The 26582-nt window shown below is 40.4% G+C and overlaps 1 long non-coding RNA gene across 1 annotated transcript in view; it reads right to left on the reverse strand.

Annotated features, from left to right (window-relative positions):
- The window catches only part of LOC115012449 (uncharacterized), a 130324-nt gene that overhangs the window by 27481 nt on the left and 76261 nt on the right, over positions 1–26582 (reverse strand). The window contains exon 3 of the long non-coding RNA XR_003832684.1: positions 1–17. This exon is cut by the window's left edge and continues 146 nt beyond it. This is a non-coding gene — a long non-coding RNA (uncharacterized LOC115012449). The remainder of the gene's footprint in view (positions 18–26582) is intronic.

Raw genomic sequence — 26582 nt, forward strand, 5'->3', positions numbered from 1 at the left:
GTAGACGAGTCCAGCTTCTAAGAGAAAAGTTGTTGGCATTAATGTAAAGCGTCCCAACTCACCGACAGGCTGCCGATAATAACTCAAGTTACAACAAAGGAAATATCAATTTGATTCCCAGAGAAACATTTGTTTGTTTTTTTGCTTTTCACTTCAGTTAAAAATGGTCTTTCTTAAAAACAACTTGGGGCCCACTCCCACCACAGAAAGCGCAGGGTTCATAAGGGCCAGCTGTACGGAACTGCAATCAAGTTGTCATTGCAACAGAGACATGAAATGACTTAAGACAAAAGAACAAAACATAGACCTCTGCCCAACCAGAACGCCTTTGCAGCATTTGTCCCTCTGATGGTTTTGTGCCTGCACAAACATTCAGTCTATTGTTCGCTGGCTATACAGCAGCTTAGAGTTCGAAAAAAAAAAAGGCTTTTACTGGAAACCACATTGAAATGTATGCATGCAGAATCCAACTGTTGTTAAAAATAAATAATGAAAGTGAGAAAATAAAACCTCCCACGGTGTCTGTTTTCTTTATATCATTTGTTGACTCTACTACATGGTTCCTGGTTTTCAAATGTTTTTTTTTTTCATCCGCTGCTACAGTGCATTTCACATCCAAATGTTTGCCATCCAAATGTTTTTCAAATGTTCTCTCCACTTGAGCCCTCTGGAGTATAAGCCTCATCCTCTGAGATATTTAAATCACCAGCAGTTAGTAGCTCCTCATCCAGAACTTGTGTTTCGCTCGTAGTCGTAGCCTTAAACAAAATCAAAGCACTCTCTTTTTGTTTTCTCTTGAGTGGCACATGAATTCATAAAGTAGATAAAGGCCAAAAGCCCCACTAGCTCTGCCGCTTTGTTTGAATGGATGTGACATGTTTTGCAATGTGTGTGTTTACCGATGTTGCTTGACATCTTCGCCGAAGTGCAGCTCCCATTGTGGTATGAATGCACACAAATGTCGATGTATTGAAGAGAATAACAGAAGGTTGGAAACCTTTTCTCAAGGTCAAAAGGACTTTGCAAGCCCTCTTATTTTTTAGTTTGTCCTTGAATTAACGCTGGCATTACGTTTGTGTTAAGTATTACATTTTAAGAGCTTCTCAAATTGATCACTTGCAGTCAATCCATTATGAAGGATTTATGCACTCTCAGTAATCTCTCCCTGTGAATGTTTCCACCTTCCTACAGTTAAGTTGCAGAACAAATATGAAATAGGTCAAATAATAAGTCAAATGTAGAGTTTTAAGACTTACACGCTTTGTTGTGCACAGTGTTAGAGTATTTTGTCTCGCATCAAAACATGAGAATGACTTCTTCTACAGTATAACTATAATATAAAGCATGAAATCTAAATGTCCAAAAGTCCATATAGAAACATTTCCCAACATAAGTTATCTAATTCTTGTGTTTTTAGATTAGAAGCCAGGGTTTGAGATGAAAATGAACATCAATTCTGCTCTTTAAACTCTGTCTGTCATAGAGAAAGACGGCCATCTTAATCCTCCACACATTCTGTCCACAGTAGCCCGCTAGAGGAACACCTCTGCTCAACAGACTCTCTTGAAGGAGGCAAAAACCTCCATGTGACCACCCACTCAGGAAGATTGCCACAGGATAGTTTTGCAATCATGTCAGCATAGTGCAGCTTGGTTTTGATGTACCATAAAGACATTATTTCTATGGGGCTGATAGGGACTTAATTAGAAACATAATGAATCCGCCGCACATCAGACAAGCCTAATTAAGCCCGACTGAAATGCTGGGATAATTGGGTTTTCAGTTCAGGGCCCCAGAACATCGACCCAGACCCTCTTCCTGACCCTCCGCGCAGGTCCCCAGGCCCCGAGGCTGCTTACTCCAAGCAGACAAGATAGACAGTCAGCATATTGTTACAGGAAGCAGAGACCTATCTAACCATGTTGACTGTCTCATTTGGTATTCTCCCTGTGGATCTGTTCTGAGCTTTGTGATCCATGGAGACTCCTCTGATGCCCTTTATAATCTCATTAAACCTATTGTCTCCAGTTTTTGGCTCACTCGCTGGAAGAGAGGAACAAAAGGAGCCGTCGGGCTGCTGGAGCAGAGCAGACGTTTGTGGTTCAGGTGCGTTTGCCAGAGTGAGTGTAAGGTTATCAATCATGCTGTTGCACAACACTTTTAGACAAGCAAGTAACACATCGCCTTTAACTTGATGTCTGTAACTGAAAATGAAAACTATTTTCATGGTTTCATGTTGTAGATTCTGGGGCCGGAGATTATTGCCTTATTGTTGACAACTAGTAGGGATGTATATGAATATTGTCAAGCACTGAGCCCTGAACTTGGTGGCCCAAATGGAAACTTATGTTTTGTATACAGTAATTAATGCTGATTATTTTACACTTTCACAATAGACTGAAAATAAACAAATATATTGAACACTGTATTAAGAACAGGTTCAGTACAATTAACCATGTAGTAGTTGGAGGTGTTGCTTTTAACTCTCTCCGTCTGCACATGCATTGGACTTGATTGGGAGTACATACAAGCAGATCTAAGGTTTAGGTGCAGAGCAGCAGCAGGAGGTGCTATCTGTTTCTGACATTTTAAACATCTTAACGTTAGCTGTGTGTGGGTTAAAAAAAAGATTGGTTTACTTGTAAATGTGTTTTAGGGTGCTTCAATCAGGTAAGACTTTACTCACTGATCTTACAGTCTATATGTCACACAGCTAGAAAAGAAGGTTGTGAGAGATTGCAACTTGGGGACAGATGTCGAAAACCTTAACATAAATACATATTACATTGTATGTAATACTGTATTGAATGTAGACACATGAATAATCCTTTGGGTGATCAGAGTAACCAAGGCCATCGACAGAAAGAAGGCTTCAAAGTGTGACGGACCCATCAACCAATGCAACCGTTTCAAAAGTACCCTGCACTTTTGTTGACATTCGGGTTGAAATGTAATTACGCACACAGCGCGAGAGAGAGAGAGAGAGAGAGAGAGAGAGAGAGAGAGAGAGAGAGAGAGCGAGAGCAAGAGAGAGAGAGAGAGAGAGAGAGCGAGAGCGAGAGCAAGAGAGAGAGAGAGAGGGAGAGAGAGAGAGAGAGAGAACGAGAGAGGGCGAGAGCGAGAGAGAGATAGACAGAGAGAGAGAGAGAGAGAGAAAGAAAGAGATAGAAAGCGAGAGAGAGAGAGAGAAAGAGAGAAAGTGAGAGAGAGAGCGAGAGAGATAAATCGACAATGGCAAGTTGGGTTTGTGAGAAAGCATACTCTTGATAGTTTAAAATCAACAAAGACTGGCAGACAGGCGCAGGTGAAAGGAGAGATGTCCAGTCACACAAGGGAACAAAGAGACAGAGAGCACTTATAGTGTGAGGAGGATGATCGCAGCGGCAACAATAGAAGTCAGATAATCACAGCTGCCTAGGTGACAGCACGGCATGATTAACACTAATGACCCTACACTTCATGAGCCTCTACAAAGACAATTAGTCCTCCCACTCTCCTCCTCCTCCTCCTCTCCTCTCTGGGGTCCGTGTACACCGATTTAACCCACACCTCTCCCTGCTCCACTCCTGCTTGTTGATTTATTGTGGGTGTATTCCAGCTTCTGGCCATTTCACTTTCAGCACTGGAAAAGGATTCACTGTAGGTTTAGGACGTGCAGACACCTACACCTGCATCTGTGAATGTCATCCTTGTTACATTAAAAATATATCCACCGCTGGAATAACACTATGAAGAGTTTGTTTTTTTCTGTCACATCTTGGAGGACCTTTAGTGGATATTTCATGGACTACAGTTCGCAAACACAGCATGCAATTATATATGATAGATGATCCAATAAGGTGATACCCGCTAAGGTGTAGTTGACATGTGATTGATCATACGATCGCAGATTGATGACTTGAGAGAATATGATAGCGAACATTACCAACAGAGGCCCGTGGATATTTCTTTGCAGCAGTAAAACAAGTTTAGGTCATTATAAGATAAAGATGAAATACGCTGCACTGACCTTGAATTTCCACTTTTGGTAACAGTACATTTCCGTGTTGTTATGCTAAACCTCTCTTGTGAATTGTTACCTGCTCATGAGAAGGTGCGCGTTCATGAGATTTGATCATTAGCATAACCAACGGCCATAATTTGTCATGTAAGGCTACATGTTCCGCTCCATCTGTGGGCAAGTTTCATTCTCAAAAAAGTTACCAAAGACTAAAACACTGCAGAGCTTCAAGTCCTGCTAATGGAAACCAGCAGCAAAAGTGTTACAGAGTCATTAGTCGTATTAATAGCTTCCATTGATGTGTCATCAGAGCAGAGCTGATCTGTGACGGACATAAAGAGGGAATGATTCAACATAAAGTTCCTGAAATGTATAAATTGCTGTGCTGAAATATGACAATACAATCTAAAGCTCTCAGTACATTGGCAGTCCATGATGATGATGATGATGATGATGATGATGATGAGGGAGTTCAAGTGAGCTGGACAGGCAGTTTGGTGCGGTCGTGAGCTTTAGGTGATGACCAAAAGAAGGAAATCCCAGATACAAGCGGCCAAAATGAGATTCCTTCCTAGGGTGGCTGGGCTCAGCTTTAGAGAGAGGGTGAGGAGCTCAGACATTCGGAGGGAGCTCCGAGTTGAGCCGCTGCTCCTTCGTGTCAAAAGGAACCAGCTGAGGTGGTCCGGGCATCTGATCAGGATGCTTCCTGGGCGCCTCCCATTAAATGTTTTCCAGCCACGCCCAACTGGTAAGAGGCCCCAGAGTAGACCCAGAACACGCTGGAGAGATTATATATAAGACTTCTGTAATACTTTACTTAGCCTGCAGCCCTGTGCCCCCCCCCCCATAGACAGCTGAAGATGGATGGATGAAAGTTTGCTTTAGTGACATTTCTTTTATTGTCTCATATCTAAACTCCAAAAATAATTCAGGTTAAGCATTATAATCTTTAAATCAGGTGTATTTTCTTTTCTGTATATGACTCGTAGGACAGGTCTGTATCACTCAAGAACTTCTTTACAAATAAAGCAATTACACAAGAGTAATGATATATCATTCTGTCTTTTGGTTGTTGTTTTTGTGGCAATAATGAGACACTTTTGTAAATAAGACTTTACATAGAGAACAGGCTTATTGTACTAGTTACCATTCACTGTTTTACTACTTTAGTTATTTACTTGTAACATTTTACAAAGCCTTTGAAAATATTTGTGAAAAGTATTTTTTCAAATGTCCCTGTAAATATTGCAGTCCGAGTGGATGCAGAAGTCAAGGCACCTCGGTGGACTCTCAGTCTCTCAGCACAAATACACTTTCCCTCCTCACTAACATATGGTGGAGTAGTCTTGTAAGCTACATCTCGTCAGCGCTCACAGGCTCTCAGAAATAATCCCCATGTCAGGATCACAATGCCATTAGACCTGTGGCCCATGGGGTCTCCAATAATGACTTGCAGGCAAACCCACAGCACCAGAATTGGACTTCTAACGCCACGTATTTAGCAGAATATTGACTCTCTCGGACACCTAGCCTGCGCAAGTTGAAGAATGGCTCTAATTTATTTTGTATGCTCCCAAGACTGCACTGAATTAGAGACATGACAAGTGGTGCAGAGGGGAGTAGCTTTATGTAGTGCATGTTGTGTGCCTGCATGCTTTCTGTAAAGGCAATATACTATGGGTCTCAAGCTGACTGTATTTTAAGCGTACTTGTTTGTCACTTCAACCTACAGCTGATAAATAAAGGACCAAGGAGATATCTCTGGGGCAGAGGAAAGAAATGACTGAAAATGAATTCAGGGGCCGAGGCAAGTCTGCCAACAGCTAATCAATATCACTTTGCTTTACTGTAGTAAAGTCGGCTATAAAAAAAACATCTTTGATGTGTTTAGACATCGATTTGTAAGTTTATGGATTACGTTTGGATCTCTAATTATAAGGATCCAAACGGTTTTCTCCTTTGCTTTGAAAGAAGCCAATTCTCCCTCTCATTGATGTTAAAAAAAACTGTCTCATCAGGATGGCTACGAAAGTGAACCTGTTGAGTCATTCTGTGCACAAAACCTGCTGAAAAGACTAAATACCCCATATAGCCTGGGGAGATTGTGCGGAGAAAGACAGCTGTGCTATTTTTTTTACTTAGTTACATGATGAGAAATCTTTAAAATGTGATTTAATTGGCGTGAAATGCGGCAGTACCTTCTGCTGGCAGAGACCAGAGAGTCTGTGAGCACGGCTCCCCCACGGTGAAGTCTAATGATCTCCTGCATTTCTGCCCAAAAAGACACATTACTGATGGGACGGCCCTACAAATGACAGCCCGATGGAAAAACAATCCGACCAGAGAAATCAATGCTATTATTAAGCATTCGGAACACATCTGTCAGACCGAATTGCCACACAAGGGGCTTCACGCCACAACAGGACTCTGTGATGAGCAAAGGAAGGAAGCAAAGACATCCCAACATGTTCACAACCCCTCACAATAACATTTATGTCAGTCACTTCTGCAGTGCACACACAAGCATACTGTAGTGGAAGATCTGTAGGATATTCCGTGCATTTCCATTTTCACTGGCACTATCAGCGTGTGCCTGTGTGAACTGTGCATCAACGCAGGGCACGACACCTCTACCGCGATGGCACGTCTTCAGAATACTAAATATTTCATCCTTATATGATTTGAAGAGTTGTCTGCCATACTCTATGGACTCGGTTCAAAGGGGGCTCTGAAGTCTGAAGTCATGAACATGTGGTGTGCAGGTCGAGTTCAAACTTACCACCTCTCTATAGCGTTTCTTAAAAAACTATATTTTTCTCAACACACATTTCAGCTGTTGGACTAACAGCCAACCTATAGCCTTTGCAGTAAATATTCACTTCTAGTAATCCACCTTCATTTCAACTGGCTGTAATATTATACCAAGAAAATCTTCCATAAAGAGAAAGTAAGATTACTACTGATTAAATAGAGCAGAACATTTACTGTTCATGAAACAGCAGGCAGCGCTGCGGGCCACAAACTGCAAATGTTTTCTGGAATAGCCAAATTATGTACATAAAGTTATAAAACTGCTTCTTATAATGTGCACATTTGTGTCTGCCTATGTATTACAATGAGATAGACTGACTAAGAGTGAAAAGAGAAAGAGACCGCTGTATGTGACAGCCTGACTGATCTTCTTAAGTGGCACCCTCTTAGCAAGCGGAGCTCAAGCCCAATCCTGTAAAATATCATCATGAAGCATGAAGGCAGATTTAAAGATATGTGGAAAGATCTTGAATGGCACAGAATCATCTGAGAGGCCATATTTACCACAGAGTGAGTTTAATATTTAACTGATGCTAAGATTTAAATTGAGCTAACCCCAGCTGAGCAGCTCCAACCTCACATTCAAACTCTGTCTAGTGTAACTGTGAAGATGCTAATGGAACTTCATACTGTGCATTTAATATACTCTCAGTAAGTGACTGGAAACATTTTCAGTGTGTAACATTGATTGAATAAGCACTATTATATGCAATATCCAACAGTAGTAATACGGGTGGGTGGTGGGCCAGGCCAGCAGAATAATGGACGGGGGGAGAGAAATTTCTTTCATCCAAGGCTCCAGACTAGCTTTTTGACCACCATGCCAAAGCAACTATTTTAAACATCCCAAAGTCAATGGACCTTCAGAAATTCTAAATGGTATTGCTTTTACTTTTTTATCGTCTTCTACAGTGGTTGTTTTCATAAAAACAATTAAAATTATTGGGAAAATATATGGTATTATTATTTAAATATTTGCTTTGATTAAAACATTTTTTAACCATTTTTTGGCATTATTAGTTTTAATTACTGTATTAGTTGCTTAGAGCTAGTGTCTCTCTCTCTCATATGTATTTTATATTGTTGTGAAAACATCAGATGTCAAGATTCTTGCCAACAACTGAATATCTCAATTTTTAAAAGATTACATTTGAGCGCATGTTGCTAAGGTTTACCTTTGCCCCATACTCATTTTTACTGAATAAAGCTTGAATGCATCATAATGTTACTCAATGCAACCTCTGTTAACGTTAGCTCCATTATTTAGCCAAGCAGGACTTTGCTGCTGCTAACAGCTAACCGCTAATGTTAACCGGCTCTCATCCTGCCGATTTCAACACAAATTTGTTGTTCACAATGTAGCATTATCACCATAGACCTTTGCATGGGCCCCACCTGGGCACGGGCCGCGGTCATCTGTACCCTTTGCCCCCTCCTGACGGCAGGAGTGGGTGGGTTTACCATGAAGGATTTAGTTGTCTGAAATGACCAAAAGTTAAAAATGATTCTTATGGAATATTGTTTTTGTATCTGGATACCTCTCCATAGGATAAAAAAATCAAAAGGTAATTACAGGATACACATTTGACCAGCTAAGAATCTGTATTTGCCTTTCCAGTGCCATTTCTCCGGGGAAATATCCACCAGGTGCTTTAATTCTCCTGCCCAGTGGTAATCTTGCTTCCATGTAATGACTGGTGCTCACAGGTGATGTTGATAGATGAGCAGCTGTTATTTCTACACACACAGGGATGCAATGGCACCACTGCACACATTTAGTATATGTCCCCTATGTGTTTTTGTTATTGTTACATAATTCAGTGCAATATGCTCAAGTCTGCTCTGCTCTTGTTGATTTTTGTTTTCATGCACAGAAGCCTGATGGAAACAGGCTTGTTTGTGTGTGCGCGTTAGCCCACGGAGTTTACAGTTTGCGAGCAGGGGACGATCACTCATCCTTGCCACCATTCCCCACCAAAGTCAAGTCAAACCCACCACCCATAAAGTTTATGTAAAACTGACATTTATTTCGACAAGTAAATCTATGACCATGTTGCCATATAATTAGCCAGCTGTGACATCGGTTTCCCTAACTCTCATTATCATTCTTTATGAAGCGTCATATCTTTACAACCTACAGGAAGGTATGAAAGAAGGAATTATTTCTAATCTTCTTCTTTTTTTCTTACAGGGATCCCCCTATTTCTTTGAAAACACAATGGAGCCAAGAAAGACACAATAAATAAGCTCAGCGTGTCTGTTCTGCCGAATTTGACGCGCTCTCGTGACTAAATTAATTTCCTCTTATTCCTAAACCATGGGCAGCATGAAAGATAAATGACCGCTGAGACACTGGGTGGAAAGCACACTGTGTGCTTCTTTTTATATTCGCTACACTTATTTAGCAAACAAAAGGGCAATGGTGGGGGAGTAGTTATGTTAAGTTATATAGTGTAGGGGAGTGAATGTGGCAACATGTGAAGATATCTGCCTGCAGGGAGGTGCTATATATTCCTGCAAACTAGGTGTCCAAGCAGGCCCAGAGGGAACTGTGTGTGTGTGGGGGGGGGGGTTAAGAGACGGAGAAAGATCGGTAATGATATTTGTGTGTGCGACTGCCCCGTGCCTGCATGGGTTGACATGAACATTTAGACGAACATGAGCATGTTATACTCTGTGTGTGTGTGTGTGTGTGTGTGTGTGTGTGTGTGTGTGTGTGTGTGTGTGTGTGTGTGTGTGTGTGTGTGTGGCCAAACTGGAGTCCCACGTGGCCAGACTGCTAAGTGGAACAGAAGAGTTAATGGGATATTTATCAAGTGAGGACACTCAACCAAAGACAAGGAGAAATAAACAAGCTTGTCTGACCGGGGCATCCTTGGCTATTATGATAAACAAGCACATTGTTTGCAAGTCTAATGACCACGAGTTGAAATGCACTGCGCTATACCCTTCAAGACTTTCAGTGGCACGCTTACTACTTCATTGTTTAAGTGACAGAGTACTGAGTGTGGGCCCGTATATGTTTCTTTTACTCAGCCCTACCTTCTACATTTAATAATACACCTTTGCTCGTTCTAGTGGGAACCTGGGGAGCTGTTTGAAAGGTATACATATATAGAGAAAGAAAATGTTTTTAAAAAAAGCACTTTATAAGGAGGGGTATCTTAAGCTGTGTATAGGTTTTAGTTAGTCATTGTGCTATTTTCCCACCAGTTAATGGGCTGCTGGTTTGCCAAGTATTGATCAGCACACAAATAAGCACGATCTACTTTAAGATAACTGCTTCCCTCCCTACAAAGAACTGAAGTTATTGGCTTTTGAATAAAAGACTACATTTTGCTCTGCATCTGGCTAAATTCCTTTGACAAGAGCTCCTTTGTGATGTTTGTAGAGGATGAGAGTGCAGCAGCTCTGAGACTCATTTGTTTGTCTAACTGTTTGTTTCGCTACAGTACATATTTAAAGAGGGAAAAAAAAGTAATAGAGCAAAAACACTGAATAAGTTATGAAGGGCTTGGAGTGGAATGAAAGAAACATTCGTGAAGCATTTCTGGAGATGTGCAGACGATGTGTCAATGCTGCATACTAACTAAAAGGAAGGGGGTGGAAGTAAATAAAAAACCTATCTATGGAAGAGAATAAACAAGTTATAAATAATATACAGCAAAGTAGAAGCAAACTGAACCTTTACCTTGAAAATCTAACCAGGTTTACTTAAAGTGTATACCTTGAGAGCATCTAAATGTTTCCCAAAAGGGGGAATGAACACCGATTTGTGGCTACATGATTACAGATATACACTATTTGGAAAATCATTCATTAGAGATACACATGTATAGCCCTGATCAACAGGGGGAAGTGATGAATGTCCACCTCCACGTTGAGCTAAATGGTCGAACACATTAGGCAGGTCAAATGCTCAATCTCATTTCATGGGTCACCAGTAAACTGCCTGTAGACATAATCAGCTGTAAGTGTAATTCATTCATTCATTGAATCATTCCAACGTGACCTTTGAGCCTCTACAGGCCTCTGTTTTAATTGTATGGCTGTTCATTCAGTTTAACTAACAAAGACAATGATGATGAAGGCTAAAAAAACGTGCCCATCAGCGATCAGAATGCTCTTTTTGATTAAACTTTTATTGATAAACAAAGTTGGAGTTATTCTCCCCATGTGAAGGAGATAATTGAAGGCAGGTACGACAACAACGGAGGCCGTTCATTAGACCCCTCATGAAAATTATGAATCACTCATAATGAGCGGTGCTTAAGGATCCACGTCATTGTTTGTAGCTATTTATGTAGATAGAAAAGGTCAGGAGGTTCTCTTATCGTGATGACAGTGTGGTCTCACTTCCTTCACTTTTCCCTCCCCCTCCTTCATGAACACTTACATGTTCTTACATTTTTACTGGGTCATTTTCTTCCACCAAAGAGTGGCAATTAATTTCCATTCAGATGTCACGCCGGACTCAACAGCTACTGATGTTTCGGCGTGAACATCGATTTGACTTCCTTCTGACAGAAAAGTCTGACGCAACGCTGTCAACATCTGTAAATGTAGTCAAAATAATTACACTAGCATCAAGTGCCAACATTGTGGGTTACATGTATGCTACAATATTGTTTTGCAGATTACATTGTCAAAATGAATTCCTCGCTCTCCACTCAGACGGAGATAGTGGTTTTGAAATGAGGGTCCTTCTGTACTTTGAAATTGGAATTGAGCGTTGTTTGTCCCATCGATTCTGCCATATATTTCTGATAGTATTGGACAACAGCTCATCTGGAGGCTCCTGCAACAAAGTAGAAATGGCGTGCTCCACGCACGGCCTACCACAGATACGCTACCGTACCAACAGCGACAGAGAGGTTCAGATATTAACATCGTGCCAAGAATACGATGAAAGACAAAACAAGGTAATGCTCAGAATAAAGTATATATGTATGTACGGTTGCCTCTTCTGTCTCACATGTCCAAACAAATCATCACATAAGGCATCACTGATATATACAAACCACAGCTTGGAACAGATCTGAGAGCGCACGTGTGATGAATCTGCATCGTAAATGTGAAAGTTACTGTATGAAACAAAAAGTACGCACAACAAATGTTTATTGTGACGACGGCTAGGTTTTTATTTATTAATGTCTCTCTGCACTCAATGTGTCATTCACCGTCTGCGGGGAGAGGGCATGGTGCCGGCATGTCAATCATAACTGATGTAGCCTTGAAAGACACGGTAAGGTATCCCTTTAGGGACACATTGTTTTCGGATTGATTTGCTATTCTTCCGCATTATGGGTCTGAACGAAGGAGAGAGCTGGAGAAGCGGTGAGAAGGAAGGAGAGAGAAAGTGTACAATAGGTGTTGCTAATAATCTTTTCTCTTTTTATACATTGATCATGACACATTAATCACTATTGCACGAAACCTCTGGTACTGTGTTGCGCACATGCATCACACACAGTAAATAAATACAATCACAAAACCAGATCGAGACGAAGAACAACAACAGATTATCAGAAATGACAACGAGAGCCGGCGGCAGAATGACATTAATAGTGAAAGAGGGGAAAGGATAAAAGGGAGTTGGAGTTCTTGCTGGCATCATCGTCTTGTTGTTACGTGGTCAGTCCTGTTCCCTCATGTTTGAGTGTTGCCATATTAAGAGACTGTCAGAACAAGTCTGTTTCCGCCGGATCAACTCGCAAGTACACCACTTAGGGACTTCTATAAATAACTACACTGCTTCTTTTCCACATTGCATTCTGATGGCTGTCATTACTGACATATGCAATAAGCACTGCTCAAAGGGCACAACTTGTTATATACGGAAACTGATGATTATTGGAAGAAAGCTCGAGCATGTCTGACCCCCAAATATCAACACTTGTGTCTAACTTCAGCAGGACATGAACACCTTTGATAGAGACCTTGTAATGTAGTCCTGAAGACTTTAGACCCCGTATGTAGGAGAAAATAGCAAAACTAAAGGGAAATGACAACATGTTAACGTGCTCACAATGTGGCACGCTGATGCTTAGCAGGTATAATGGCTACCATGGTGAACATCTGGGTTTGGCTTGTTAGAATGCTAACTTTTGATCATTAGCACTAAAGTACAGCATGAAACCATGAAAGTCTGTATGTCAAGACAGTTCACTGAAAACTATAAAACCTCCAGGGGAAGTCAGCAGATCACAAAGGGTTCATACTCTGGGAACCATGAATGAGTGTATAACATATATAACATATAATGGCAATCTATCCAATAGTTTCAAGATATTTCTGCCAAAAATGCCGACCTCATGGTGGCACTAGACAACAAGTCTGGGGGTGAACTAAGTCTGTGGGACTCATCTTCTGGGAACCATGTAAGCTTGTTTATCTGTGTTTTTGTTATTGTAGTCAACAGTAGAGGAGGATGTGGGGTGGGCTGGTGGCCATTTAAAATTGAACACCCAGGGGCCCAGGGGGGTTGAATCCAGCTGTGCTTGGGACCCTACCGCGCTGACAGACTCAGACGTGTTGTGGGTACTATAAATTATTCATGTTTCAGGGTGATGAGTGTGTTATTCTGAGCAGTTTGTTAGCAATAATTGCGTTACAGTTAAATTAGTTGGTGTTTGTGTTGAAAGAGTTCAAATCCATAGAGCGTGAGCTTGTGGTGACCTTGAAGTACTGAAGTGGAAACCAAGATATTTAGATAGTAACTCCTTGGAGAGTAAAACAAGAAAAAAGGTCTTGACCCACTACAGTTTATTCCTATCGCCACTTTATTAAGCTTTCACACATTTTGATTGACTTATTCTCACATATCATCCTTATGATTACTTCCTACTAAAAGGTCAGACGTTGTTAACCTCTATTGCAATCTGTACAGAAGAAGATCATTTGAGCATTTAGTCATTGATATTATCAACCTCTTTCTGGCTCTGTGTGTGGGAGAGAAAGAGACAGGGCCAGATGCCAAGATGAGACTCAAAGTGTGCTTCGCTTTAGATGCTACGAAAAGAGCTGGTGGTCAGCAGAATCCTATTAGCAGCACAGTCTCACTTCTGTCATGCGTTCCCTCTGGCTTGTAGTCCTAATTGCCAGGAGGTGCTGAGGACAGATTGGTGAACCAGTGGAGCTTTGTGTGGCTGCCTTTAAATGTAGGAAGTGATCGGTGATGTGACCGAGTTAGTGCTCTTGCTGTTGCTGCTGTGGGAATTGGGCCGGAAAAGTGTCTCTTTGTGTGCTTATTACAATGCCTAAAGGAGATGCACTCGACTGGACGACGTGTACACGTTCGACTCCGATGCTTACATACAGGACATATTTGAGCTTTTGGTAACATACCAGGATACTAAAACATCCTGGGTAGAGAAAAATAGAACAAATAAGGGATTACAGTATGTGCTAATAGATATGAGCTCATACAAGTAATTACTGAATAACTCAAAATCGCAGACACATGCTAGTAACTAACATGTATTTAATAACATAAAATAATGGACAGCACATAGTGAATTTAACTTGACATCACTATAACGTGCTTTATATTGCCTCACATTGCACTCGCCACTTTTGTTTTAGAGATTCAACAGAACAAGCCCCTAGCTTTATACATACCAAACACTTATCTCTGAGACTAAAGTAAACACTTTCCATAGCAGCCTAGAATAGCTAGTATGGCAAACTGCATAGGGATCTTTTAAAGGTCAACTTGACCAAACCGCCCAACCTACATATTCTGCACACGCACAGCTGTTTACATGTGTGAGGCTGACTTCCAAAATGATCGATGAAAGCATATTTTATTTGTTTTCCTTGCAACATCGGCTGTTGCTACACGGCATTGAAAAAGACACTCAAAACACTTGGCACATTTTTGGGAATTATTACAGACTTATAATATTTAAAAAAAGGTAAGAGCGATTTGAAGAACAAGAAAGGACATGTTTACTTTATTAACAATTCATTTAATATTAATTTATTGTGATTACATAAACCTTAGTGCTGTGATGTCTGGGCATTTTCTGTTAGAGGAAGTGGAATTGAAAGAGTGTCCATGGACATGTGTGTACAGCCTGCAAGCAATACTCTCAGACCTCAGAGTTGCTGTCAATTTGCAACGTTGGCTGATGTTTGCTCCCCTGTGAGCCAGAAAGCATTTATATATGTCATATACAGCCCATACAAAAAGACACTGTAAAGCTTTGTAAGAGGATGCTTTCAACATCGCACCAGTCCACAACTATTTGAATAACAACATTTTGAATCACAAAACCAGGTTAAAGAAGAAAAAAAGAAGGTGAAGCCAAATACACATTGCCTCACAACTCGTTGTCGTCGCGCTTTACAAAACTTGTTCGATATAAGAAAAATAGTAAAAGAAGTGGGAGCATAGTACATTTCCTGATGCTTTGACCTCAAAAGGTTATGCTAAAGTAACTGGTGGTCTTCTTCTTCTTCACTTTCATTCCTGTAAGTGCATGCTTGAAGTTTGAAAGTGGTCCCACAGCACTGCAGCCTCACTCCTGCCCTATTTTTTTTTTTTATCAAGCGAGCATGTGCATATACTACCTTTAATTACTATAACCGCCTGCAGTGGAATATGATAACTCCATAATATAATCTGATTAATTCTAAAAGCCCTTTTGCATGTACGCCCCTCCAAGATATATACTGTATATACAATCTCCAGCTATTTGGTACAGTTTCTGTTCATTATATGAAAATGGCTTATAAGGACACTCAGAATCTAAAGCCTGATTAAAAGAAAATATGAGCTTAACAAGCTGAATACCAATGGTACTAACTTCATTGTGGGCATAGCAGTGATTCTTTTTATACGACATGATAATGCCCATTCAGATTCAGAACAAAGCCTCGGCAGCTAATAAAACATTAATATTAGCCAAAACAAGATTATTCTGCTTACACAGAGCCGCTTTTGAAATTTAAATCAAGGAAATGTCCTTTGGATGAATTCTCTCGGCCATTTACATGACATGTATTGACCTATATCAATAATGAAATACCCTCTAATACACTTATCTTCTTTTTCTCCGTGGCTGCATCAGATTGGCATGTATCAGTTGTATGTTGGATATTTTCTTGAATAAATCAATGAATTTGAATGTGTTGCTTTAAAAAGGAAATGTGTCTTTATTTCCTCACATCATACACAGCCTATTTTCCTAATTAGATAGTGAAGCTTCTGCTTCTGAAAACATTTGTGATCAGATATGAGACATTTGCGGTTTTAGTGTAAAGCTTTGACTCAATCAGATTTTACAGCATCACTTGGCTTTCTTGTCGTGTTGATGCCGTTACAAATGGAAGTGTGCGTTCACTTTTGGCTGATTCGCCCCCTCAGAGAGCAGCTTGGTTTATGAGATCACCCAAAACAAAACAACACTCAGACTTCGAATGCTCCCAAGTAAACAGGAAAAAATGCCCCGAAACTTGTTTAGATCCAAAGAAAAACTGCTCGCTGTTGATCCAGAAGAGGCCGTTTTAACTTACATTGGAACTGTTGAATATTTCATAGCCAGCACAGTTTTGTGCCGAGTAGAAGCACTAACGAGGAACAATTGAAATCAAAGCCTTCCAACAGGCTACGAAGACGACACACAATGAAGAGCTTCGCTCTGCATAAAACCCCAGCGAGGCTTCAACAGCAGCCGCCGCGAGGGAACAGAGACGAGCCAGTCCTCTGCAAATAATACAACCAAATTATTCAGTGGGTGCTGTGGTGGTCTTCAACACTTTACAGTAGTCTATTCTTCAAACTGTTGAAAACATTTGGAAATTCAAACACGGAGTAATGGGTGGTGTTGTCAACATTATGTAGAACTGTAATTCTATTTGATACATTATATATGATGGTTGGTCTTGCTGTGCCTAAACTATAACTGTAACATACTGTGTTTGACACGTGTCAAAGTCTAAATGCTCTGAGCACAGAAAGTGAAATCCCTTTTTTTTCATCTGGATTGAACAAAAGGTGCCAAAGAAAGAAACGGGTGGAAATCACAGGATGAAAACAAAACATGTTGAGGACACGGCTGTGGATGTCTACCTTTTTTTTTTAAAAGAATGTAGTGAAACCTCCGTATACAGAAGACGCTCTGCTCTTCAGAGTGCTCTTCCAAAAGATTGGACTCGAGTGTGATTCATAAAAAGATGAACCTCTTGAATTGATTTTTCTTGGTATAACAGTTAAAGGTTAACCTGACAAAAGACTGGATTGGATATTTCCAGGTATCGTGCAATGAGCTCCTTGATGTTAAAAGGACCATTTTAAAAATCTGTGCTGGTTGAGAGCAGAAACCGAGAGAAAGACAGAGAAGCTACGAGGAGCATCTGTCCTCTGCAGCGTAAATGGCAGGTATCAGGGATGGGTTTCCTGTTATGGATGCCATTACTGATTCAGTTCACTTCCTGGCAGCTGTCCTCCACAGAGGCATTTTAAAGTAAATGTTCATGTGCTGCCCGCCTCTAGACACACACTGCGTGCCTTATTTACTCCGAACTCCAATATTCTTTTCCAGACAGGTACTGTATAAATAATGAGACTGTGTTTTGTGAGATGAAGGTATTATGCGGCCGTGTGGGCTTCAGGGAGATATGAAATGAAAGTATTGAATGGCAGATACTTGATTGAGCAAAGGCCAAAGGGAATACTTATTATTGTCATTTTTATGTATAAGAAAAATAAATATACAGTGGCTGTGATGGCGTAGTCACTGTCCTCAGCACAGAGCTGTTGACATAGAGAATAATACAGATATTTGATGGAAAAAATTATTTAGCAATCCTTAACTAAATAAAACAACGCAGCGCTGCATTGAAAATGTGTGTACACTGCTGGAGCAGGGAAGTGAAAGATGTGGATGTACAGTATGCACCAAAGTCTGATGGTAAAATGGCGCAATCTCAGGATAATTGAGTCATCGCGGTGTGTGTGTACTTACGTTTGCCGGTTGGTTTTTACAGTCTAAATAATACAAATCTCCACAGAAATCTGTTAAGACCGAAGAGGGAGAGCGACTTTGATGCTAGGGTTTAGAGTAATAATGAATTCTGAATGAAACGTGTACCTCTGAGAGAGCAACACAATGCAGAGGCAGTATCTCTGAAGAAAAGGTTTCCAACAGTCAGCAGGAGAAATAAGAAAGTAGCGGATGACGCAAAGCTGTATTGATGTAAACCACATGTTAGTGAGCCATCACAAACAACTACGGAAAAGTAAACATTTACCAACCTCACAAAGAGTAAACTAGACATTTGATAAATGATGCATGTGATGAGAAAGTATTTTCTTTTTACCAGCTGTACACTACTGTACATGAATCTTTTATTTTTCCTATTCTTTCAAAAATGATTTTCTCCTATTGTTTTATCCACAGTTGCTTTTTCTGCTCCAACGCTTTGTAGGACTTTGGTCAGAAGAAGAGGTTCATGGAAATGATTCATGGTGACTGCAGCTGGAGTCCGGGTGGGTGTTGGTGCACTCTTTGAAATCTCATGCGGTCCCTGAGGACAAGATGTAGGCTAAGTGGTCACCCAAGAGATCTAACCACAGGAGGACAGAGTGCTTTCAGTCTCAAGGTTGTGCGATCTGAAAGGGTGTCCTCTCTGAGTGCAGGTCACCAGCCTGTGGGTATATGTGTATGTGCTTTGTTTAACTGCCTTCTCTATCTGCCTTTACTTAACATTCACATACCTCGACACAAAAAAAACGTAATCAACTATCTGCATATAAAAACTAAGCATAGAATAATAAAACCGAGCACACAAAAGCAGCTTATCAAAGCCGATACATATACTGTATTATAGATGTGTAATTCTGACTGCATATCAGATTTCATCTCGCTATTTTTATTAATAGTTCACCGTATCTGACTGCATGGTCTAAAAATGCCTCGTTTTATTAGATCTGGCTTCTGCATGAGGTGTGGATACAGTACAGTAGGGAATATCTTTTTTCTCTATAAAATGAACCAACGCCCCTCAAACAGTTTGAGCATGTCCCCGCTGATATAAGGTATATAAGATATGAAAGCAAGAACAAAAATGAAAGGCAAGGTAGGCTTCATGTTTGCTAATGTGCGAAAGACAGATAGCGGGACGTACTGCGTCGTGTGTGTGTGTGTGTGTGTGTGTGTGTCTGCCGTTTGTCATACAAGCATAAGCGAGGGAGTCTGTGGGTATGAAGCAGTAACTGGAGGAACACACACTGAATGCAGCGGGCTCAGGGGGATACTGAGATGGAGAAGGGCTCGCCGTATTCCCATTTAATGCCTATCTGACGGGACCTTCATTTAGAGTGTGTAAGCTCCCTTGTGGGTGCAATGTGTTAAGGTCAACACGGTCCCTTTTGTACACAACCTGCACTCTGTGTGCCTCTCTCTCTCTCTCTTTTTTTTTTTTTGCCTCAAGTGGTTGGCAGAAATACACAGCAAGGATCCACAAAGACTCTTTTCAAAAGGAGCCGTACTAAGCCGTCTCATTTTAACCTGAGCAATAAAAAAAGAACAAATTCCATCACGCCAGTCAGAGATGTGTCAATAGAGGCATGTGCAATGGTTATAATGAAACGTAATTTATGTGCATAAAATGTTTATGTTACGAACCTTGAGCTTAAGAGGTTTTACCGTGTGTGTGTCCATTCTATACGTTTCTAGGCAATTCAATAACACATTACCCTGACAGGCAATTGCTATATGTATAGTCTCCATGCTCTCCATGTAATGTGGCGGTTCAGTTCAGAACAGGAGGCAACTTTCAATTTGAAAGGAGACATTTTCTTTGCCAGCCATACAACATGCTTCACTGTAACATTTACAAATCTTTAAGACTCTCATGACGTCAAACCCTGATACTATTTACGGTGGTAGATTTTTCAGCAGTAGCCATTTAATGTATTTAAAGTCGCAAGCACAACGGTTTCACAGGAAAGGAGATATGCATGCAATTCAGTGTTACAATGGGTTTTTTTTTTATCCTGTCAATTTCAGCCTAACCGTTCGCTCTCTTTCTGTCCAAACATGAGGTGGATTACACAGGAAACACAATGTATTTGTCAGGTAAGAGTCACAATTGTGCGTCTACAAAACGAGAAAAAAATTTGGCCTTTTTTGACAACAGATCAGTTTGAAGTACTAGGACAATTAAAAGCAGCCAGAGTGGGCTGTTTATCGTGCGCCGCTGTTGTGTGTAAAAGTGCTCACGTCATGTAAAGCATGACATTGAGTAATTATTGCAATTTTGAGTGACTTCTTTGTTAAAACTATACGAGTCCACCAGGACTGTAACAACTTGCGATGTTGTCATTATAGCAGCAACACATTTATCAGAAAAACAAACGTTTTTACATTGTTAAAACTTCTCATCAATGGTTTTATGCAGTATTTGTTCAGAGCTATCTCTTACTTATTAAATACTGTAGTGGGATTTCAGCAAATTCAAAAACAGAACGTATCTTCTGGTGTCTGGTTGAGGTCACCATTAGCATCAGCATCAACACATTTAAAATAGATAAATATCAAAAAGATAAAATCAGCTGGATTCCCTGACGCGTGCTCTTCTCTAATATCAATTTCATATCTTTCATAACGTCTGGACTATTACAGTACATCACTGACCCCATGTTAATGCTGCTGTGAGTTTTGTAAGATAATCTATTTTCACCCAGCAATTTTAATGTGTTAAAAAAAGTATAGATCTTTCACATTTGAAAGTTAAAGCTTTCAATAGTGTCATAGGGATCCCTGTGTAACCACAAATCCTCTCATTATAACAACCGTCAGACATTTCTGCCTTTGAAGTGAAACTTTCAAAATCCTATCTGCTCAGTTATTCTAAGTGTAAAAGCAGCCACAGCAGAGATGTGCTCATAAACTGCAATATGATTCAGAAATTGCAGAAGATTGCACTATCCCACTACAACTGCACTTGAGACTTTGAGCCGATGAGGTGCTTGAAGTTTCCCAGGGCTGTCAGAGAGTAAGGAGGAGACAGACGAGTGTGAGGTCTATCATGGTGTCTGTCCTTGTGTCTCTTGTTAATTCTTTTTTTTTGTCAAACAACAACAACAACCTCGTAGAGAGTAAACATGTTGGCTTTGTCCTTTAGTTTGTCCCCTTGCTTACATCACCTGAAGACAGTACAAAGGTACAGTACTCTGCATGCACTGTACATCAGATTGGAGGCTGTGCTCTGTATTCCCCCCAACGAAAGGTCAAAATCCCACTGAGGACCCAGAGGGGGGGGGGGGGGGGGGGGTCAATGGATGCCCTCCGTGTCTACGGGAGGTCGGGGATTATATGGCGTTTATTTCAGGCTCAATCCCCGATATATTCATACCACTGACCTGCTCTGCTTCTGCCTCTGGATTCAAATGTTAAATGTATTGGTCGACTCTGTCTTTGTATCATTTTATGTCATTACAACATTTCACCATGCCCTGTAATACACACTGCAAACAAACTAAGACGTCTCTTCTGTTACGAGTAGAGATAAAGTTATGTTAAAAAGAAAACTGTCCTCGTCTGCTGCAGTTTGACGTGACTAAACAAATGTCCAGATGTGTTACACGACGCCATGCTTGGAATCCGATATTGAACACCATATGGCGTTTGGCCTTTCACAAAGGATGCAGCCGAACAAGCTTTTCCCAGTACATTTTTAGAGGAATGTAAATCTGGAATGGAATTCATTATCATGACCTTGAAATGATATTGTTTTTACTATAATGTAGAACCAAGCTGACCTGATCTCCAAACTACAGGCAAAAGTACAACATTAAAGCAATTTAAACTGATGTTCAGAAAGAGTTTAACATCCAGTAAATATGTATTTGGGTTTGATACTTTCAATACAAATAAAAGAGCTTTGATCACCTCAGGAAATCATCACAGTTTCACTGGAATCTCCCGCTGCACTGCAAAAACATCTTGATGCCACACACTGACATGTCCTCAAAATGTCCTTGTATGCCCGCTGCCTCCTGGTTCGGGCACATCCTTTCAGAATACAGTAAAGGTTCTGGAACAGTCAGATAAGGATTCTAATTTTGCCAGCCAGTGCACTTTGTGTCGACCACTAATGGCTAATAGAGTAAATAATTATAAAGCTACTCTGCGATAAATCGCAAGGTAGCTTTATAATTAGTTTCTCTCTCTCTCTCTCCATCTCTCACTGCTCTGAAGTGGAGGATGAGAGAGTATAGGTCTGTGTTGCTATAGTTATATATAGTCTAGCTTAATGCTAATACATAGACTATTATAGAAAAATCATTTAGTTTATTGTCACAAGGAAAAAAAACCCTCATACCTGTGTTTGATCTGTTGGATCATTTTCAGAATGCACAAGACTAAATTAATATTCAACAAAACCATTACTGCTGTACTGAAAGTCTAATTTGAATTAAAGCTACAATATTTTTCTATTAACTATAGGTCAACTTTGTGTATTGTGAAAGGTGACGCACCCAAAGGGTTATATCCCAACTCTGCAGCCGGCCTCGGCTCAACAGAGTGTTTAAGTGTCTTTCAACAGCTTTATTCTTTTTGGTTCAGTCTCACGGCTCTCATCTCAACAGCTGTGTTCATTAAAGATAAGTTGAAGACACATTGTTCCCACTGTATGCCCAGCACCAAATGGCAGACATACTTAGCGACTAGCTAACATACTGTAGTGGAGCATTTCGCAGCTAAAGAGACATATATCGTGTTGGTAGAGACAAGAAAGAGCCAAAAGAGAGTTAAAATACTTAAATCTTCATTAGATTGACTGGAACACAACTCCAAACGAACGCTAATGTTACTGTGTGTCAGTCTCTTTGTTATATCAACTTTATAAAGTGAAAATATGATTTGTTTAAGAGTGAAATGAAATGGTAAAAAAAGATAGAAACAAAATCAGTTAATTTAGGTTCAACATCAGATAATTAAAATCTTTTTTGAGTTAGAAGCACCGTGCTGTAGCATCTCTAACATTTCAATAACAATGGGAAGAAGTCTACTGTAGCACTGGTAAAGATTTACATTTTAGGAAATGGTTTTATGGGGAAATACACGGCACTATGCATCCTGGAGTTTGGAGAATAGATGAATTGAAATGCTGAAGAGGCTGTGTGGACCATGGGTTTACATGAATATTACATAACTTCTCAGTCATTTAGGTTGTGGAATATCTGTTGAAATCTTTTAAGCCTTTAAGTTCGAAACGGCATCTTTGAAACTTATTGCTAACTTGGAATGTGAATTTTATAGAATGTATATGTATATATATGTAATGTATATTTATAGAAATATATAATTATCTGCCATTTATCCATCTGCTCATACTAAAAGGTGATGGTAATACATAAATTAACTGTAAAAGAGAGAAATAAGAAGTGGCATTTAGCTTCTGAGTTTGGTCTTCTCTGTTTGAAATCGATGTGCAAGAGGTCAGACATGTATACCATCACTTCTGGAAAACTTGTTTCTACCGCACTGTTAGGTCTGAGAGAAGAAAAGTCTTTTCATGGTGTTATCGGGGCGGCTGTGGTGTTTGAATGTGTATCCCACCTTGCATGGTAGGCACTGAATGTGTGTGAAAGGGTGAATGCTGACATGTGTTGTAATCATGACAAAGATTGGAAAAGTGCTGTATAAAAGCAGTCCATTTATCACTGCTACTTTACAAACACATTACAATTACAATTGTTCCATCTCTTCACTGTGAAAGATTATGGGTAGTTATGTTTTCTCACAATCAACAAACTTCCACCCTCCTCATAGACGTCTCGCTGTCGAGACTTTTGAGCCTCGCATCAATTTGTCATCATCGTTTCCAGCCGTATCAAACGTCGTATAAACCTTTTGCTCTACACTGCCACACTGGGTCCGCAGGGGGTTCACTTCAGCCCTGCAATGATGAGGAAGTGCAGGTATAGAACTGCTTCTGGGAGGCTCAGAGAGATGCGAGTCATCAGCCTCGGCTCAGTGGCCAAGCTGCCCACAGTCAGACCCGCATCACTTTCCCACCATCAGCGGGATGTTAAGAGGCCTGAGGGGTCTGCAAAGTGAGGTCTGAAAGAGGGGGGTAGCAGAGCAGTTTAACTAAAGAGGGGGGTAGCACAGCAGTTTAACTGTGGGGAATGGGATAAAAAAAAAACGCGTTGTTTTGTCGAGAGGTTACACTATCAGATCTGTCTGGTTGGGTTTGAATGAAAACCAGGATGGACTTGCTGTATCTAAAACTTTATTGTTGTCAGTAATGGATCAGCAATTTTACTTGTCGTTATGTTGAGGAAATATAATTAAGATAATGCACTTGCTCTAATGCAGTTCTTAAAGTAAACAGAGTGAGTTGTGTTTCGCTATAGAGTTATATCGTCTTCTTGGGTATGCTGCCAGTGACAGACTCTTCTTGAGGGGATTTGTAATTTAAAGTGAGTGACTGTGTAGCAGATGCTTTTTCTTGGCTGGATTTTTAAATCAAGAAGGAATAGAGGGACAACGTGTCACGACCTCAGACACAGGGAAGGAAGACTCAAAATGCACGACGGCAGAAACAAATATAAAGTGTAAAATAAAATACTTTACTTGAAAACATATAACATAACTCAAAGTGCTCACGAGGAGGGTATACAAAATATTCCAAAAAAACACGGCTGACACGCTGGTTCATTACACTTGGATATAACAAAACAAACTGGGACAAGACAAGGGGAGACTATTTATACAAGAGGTGAGTGGGCACAGGTGGAAACAATCAGGGGCTGACGATGACGGGAAACAACACAAGGACAGGAAGTAAAGGGATCTGGGTTGAGACCCAAGAGGTAGGTACAAAATAAAACAGGAAGTGACTGTGACTGACAAGACAACATGAAAACTTCAGCAAACTCGACGAGACATGACACAACGAACATATTTTGTTGTTACTTTTTTTTTTTGTGTTTTGTGCCTTTCTATTCTAACCAAAACCAGAGGAATGTATACAGGTGTATCTTAACTATGCTCACTTGAAATGGTCATAATTCTGAAAAAAAATATATTTCAGTTTCCCCTCCCCCATGTTTTTCCTCAGCTATCCTCTTTAGGTCTGTACAGAACTGAGTATACGCAACACACTTACCAACCACTTTCTCATCAAAGTACCAAACTGCACGGATCAACTCTACTTACAGGAGTCAAGTGGAGTCTATATTTCAAAGGGGGAACTGCATTGTCGCTGAGGCAATTACCAACAAGCTTTCTCCCCCTGAAGAACTGCCAAGGAGTTACGCCTCTGTCAGCAGTTTCCATCGGGGCTACTGTTGAAGCAACGCAACATTTAGAGTCTGATTTACCTTATTATGGTAATGACCAAAGTTTGTCTAGCAGCCTCAAGGGGGGGGAGAGAGAAAAAAGAACACTTGCCAAGTATTTATCCTGTGTAATCAAGGAGGCATCACTTGAAAGGATCAGAGACGTCTTCAAGTTGGGGAACAATGGAGTCTTCAAAGAGCAGGCGGGAGAAGACCGGGTAGAGGAGAAACACTGCAGCCAACTTCCACTGCCCTCAAGCACTGGAATAAAGCAAAACAGTGGGGAGGGATTATTAATTCACTGCGGTGGATCACCGGTGTTTATCTCTTTTTAGTGTGGCCCAACATATAACTCCTACCTGCAGCTGAAAGTTTGCTTGTTTGGCACTCTTGGTACTCGGAGCAGAATAGATCATCAGTGAAGAACCTCACCTGTTCACAAACAGTCTATGTGAGATGGGTGATATTATGCATTGGTGGAAAATGTAGACATATTTAGAAAAATGTATGTTGCTGGAAGATAGTCACTCAAATGGATCCATGGAAATGAAGAAAGCATCAATTAAAAAACGTTTTTATAAATTGGTTAGCCTAATTGTTTTTGTATATCTTTGCAAACTGAATATCCTTCGCTTTTGAAATGGGGATGCTAATTCCGATTTTTTTTCTTCTTCTGACCTATAGTCGACTGTTCGCTGCAGCCCCCCGTATTACACAGAATGACATCTTTTTAGACTTCAAGTCAGAAAAGCAGTGGAGGACAAACCTGTACAGTAAATCGAGCATAAAACAGGAAGGTTTTCATCTTGAGCACGATGAAGCATTGTTTGCATGACAACACTGGCCTTGGTACTCCCGCTGGATGTGAACCACCTTTACTCTACTTATTTCATACCAAGAAAATCAACAGAGGTCAAAAGGACACTTCATTGTTATTCAACCACGCACGCACGCACGCACACACAAGCCCACTCATAGATATTGTTTGAAGTCAGGTCTTATATTCCCAGTAAAAAAGAATAAAATCAAAAAATGTGATGGCTACATAATGTGGCTTTTCAGAGATGGTTCTGAAATGCAGTCCGCAGACATTACTCTGACATCGCTGGTATTTTCTGATCATTAATTCATAGGATGAAGTGGGCAATGCATTTGAATATATGTAATGGTAAGCCCTTTTGACTGTACATAACATGCCTGCAAACATGCATGTGTGTTTGAGTTACATGTGCATTTAACAGTGCTGACATTTTGAATACTTTGCATCGATTCATAATTCAGGTAACGACGACCGTAGTTTATACTCAACTACTGTATGAAGGAGGAGCTGAACTGTCATTAATACACCAAAGAGACTATTGGTGAATAATGTTCAGCCCAGTGTTTGGTTGTATTTAAGCTAATGCTAATCAATTGTTTACTTAAAGAGAGAAGCAGAGCTTCTCACTAAACACACAGAGAGGCTTATTG

Source organism: Cottoperca gobio, chromosome 8 (assembly GCF_900634415.1).
Source record: "Cottoperca gobio chromosome 8, fCotGob3.1, whole genome shotgun sequence".
Classification (NCBI taxonomy): Eukaryota; Metazoa; Chordata; class Actinopteri; order Perciformes; family Bovichtidae; genus Cottoperca; species Cottoperca gobio.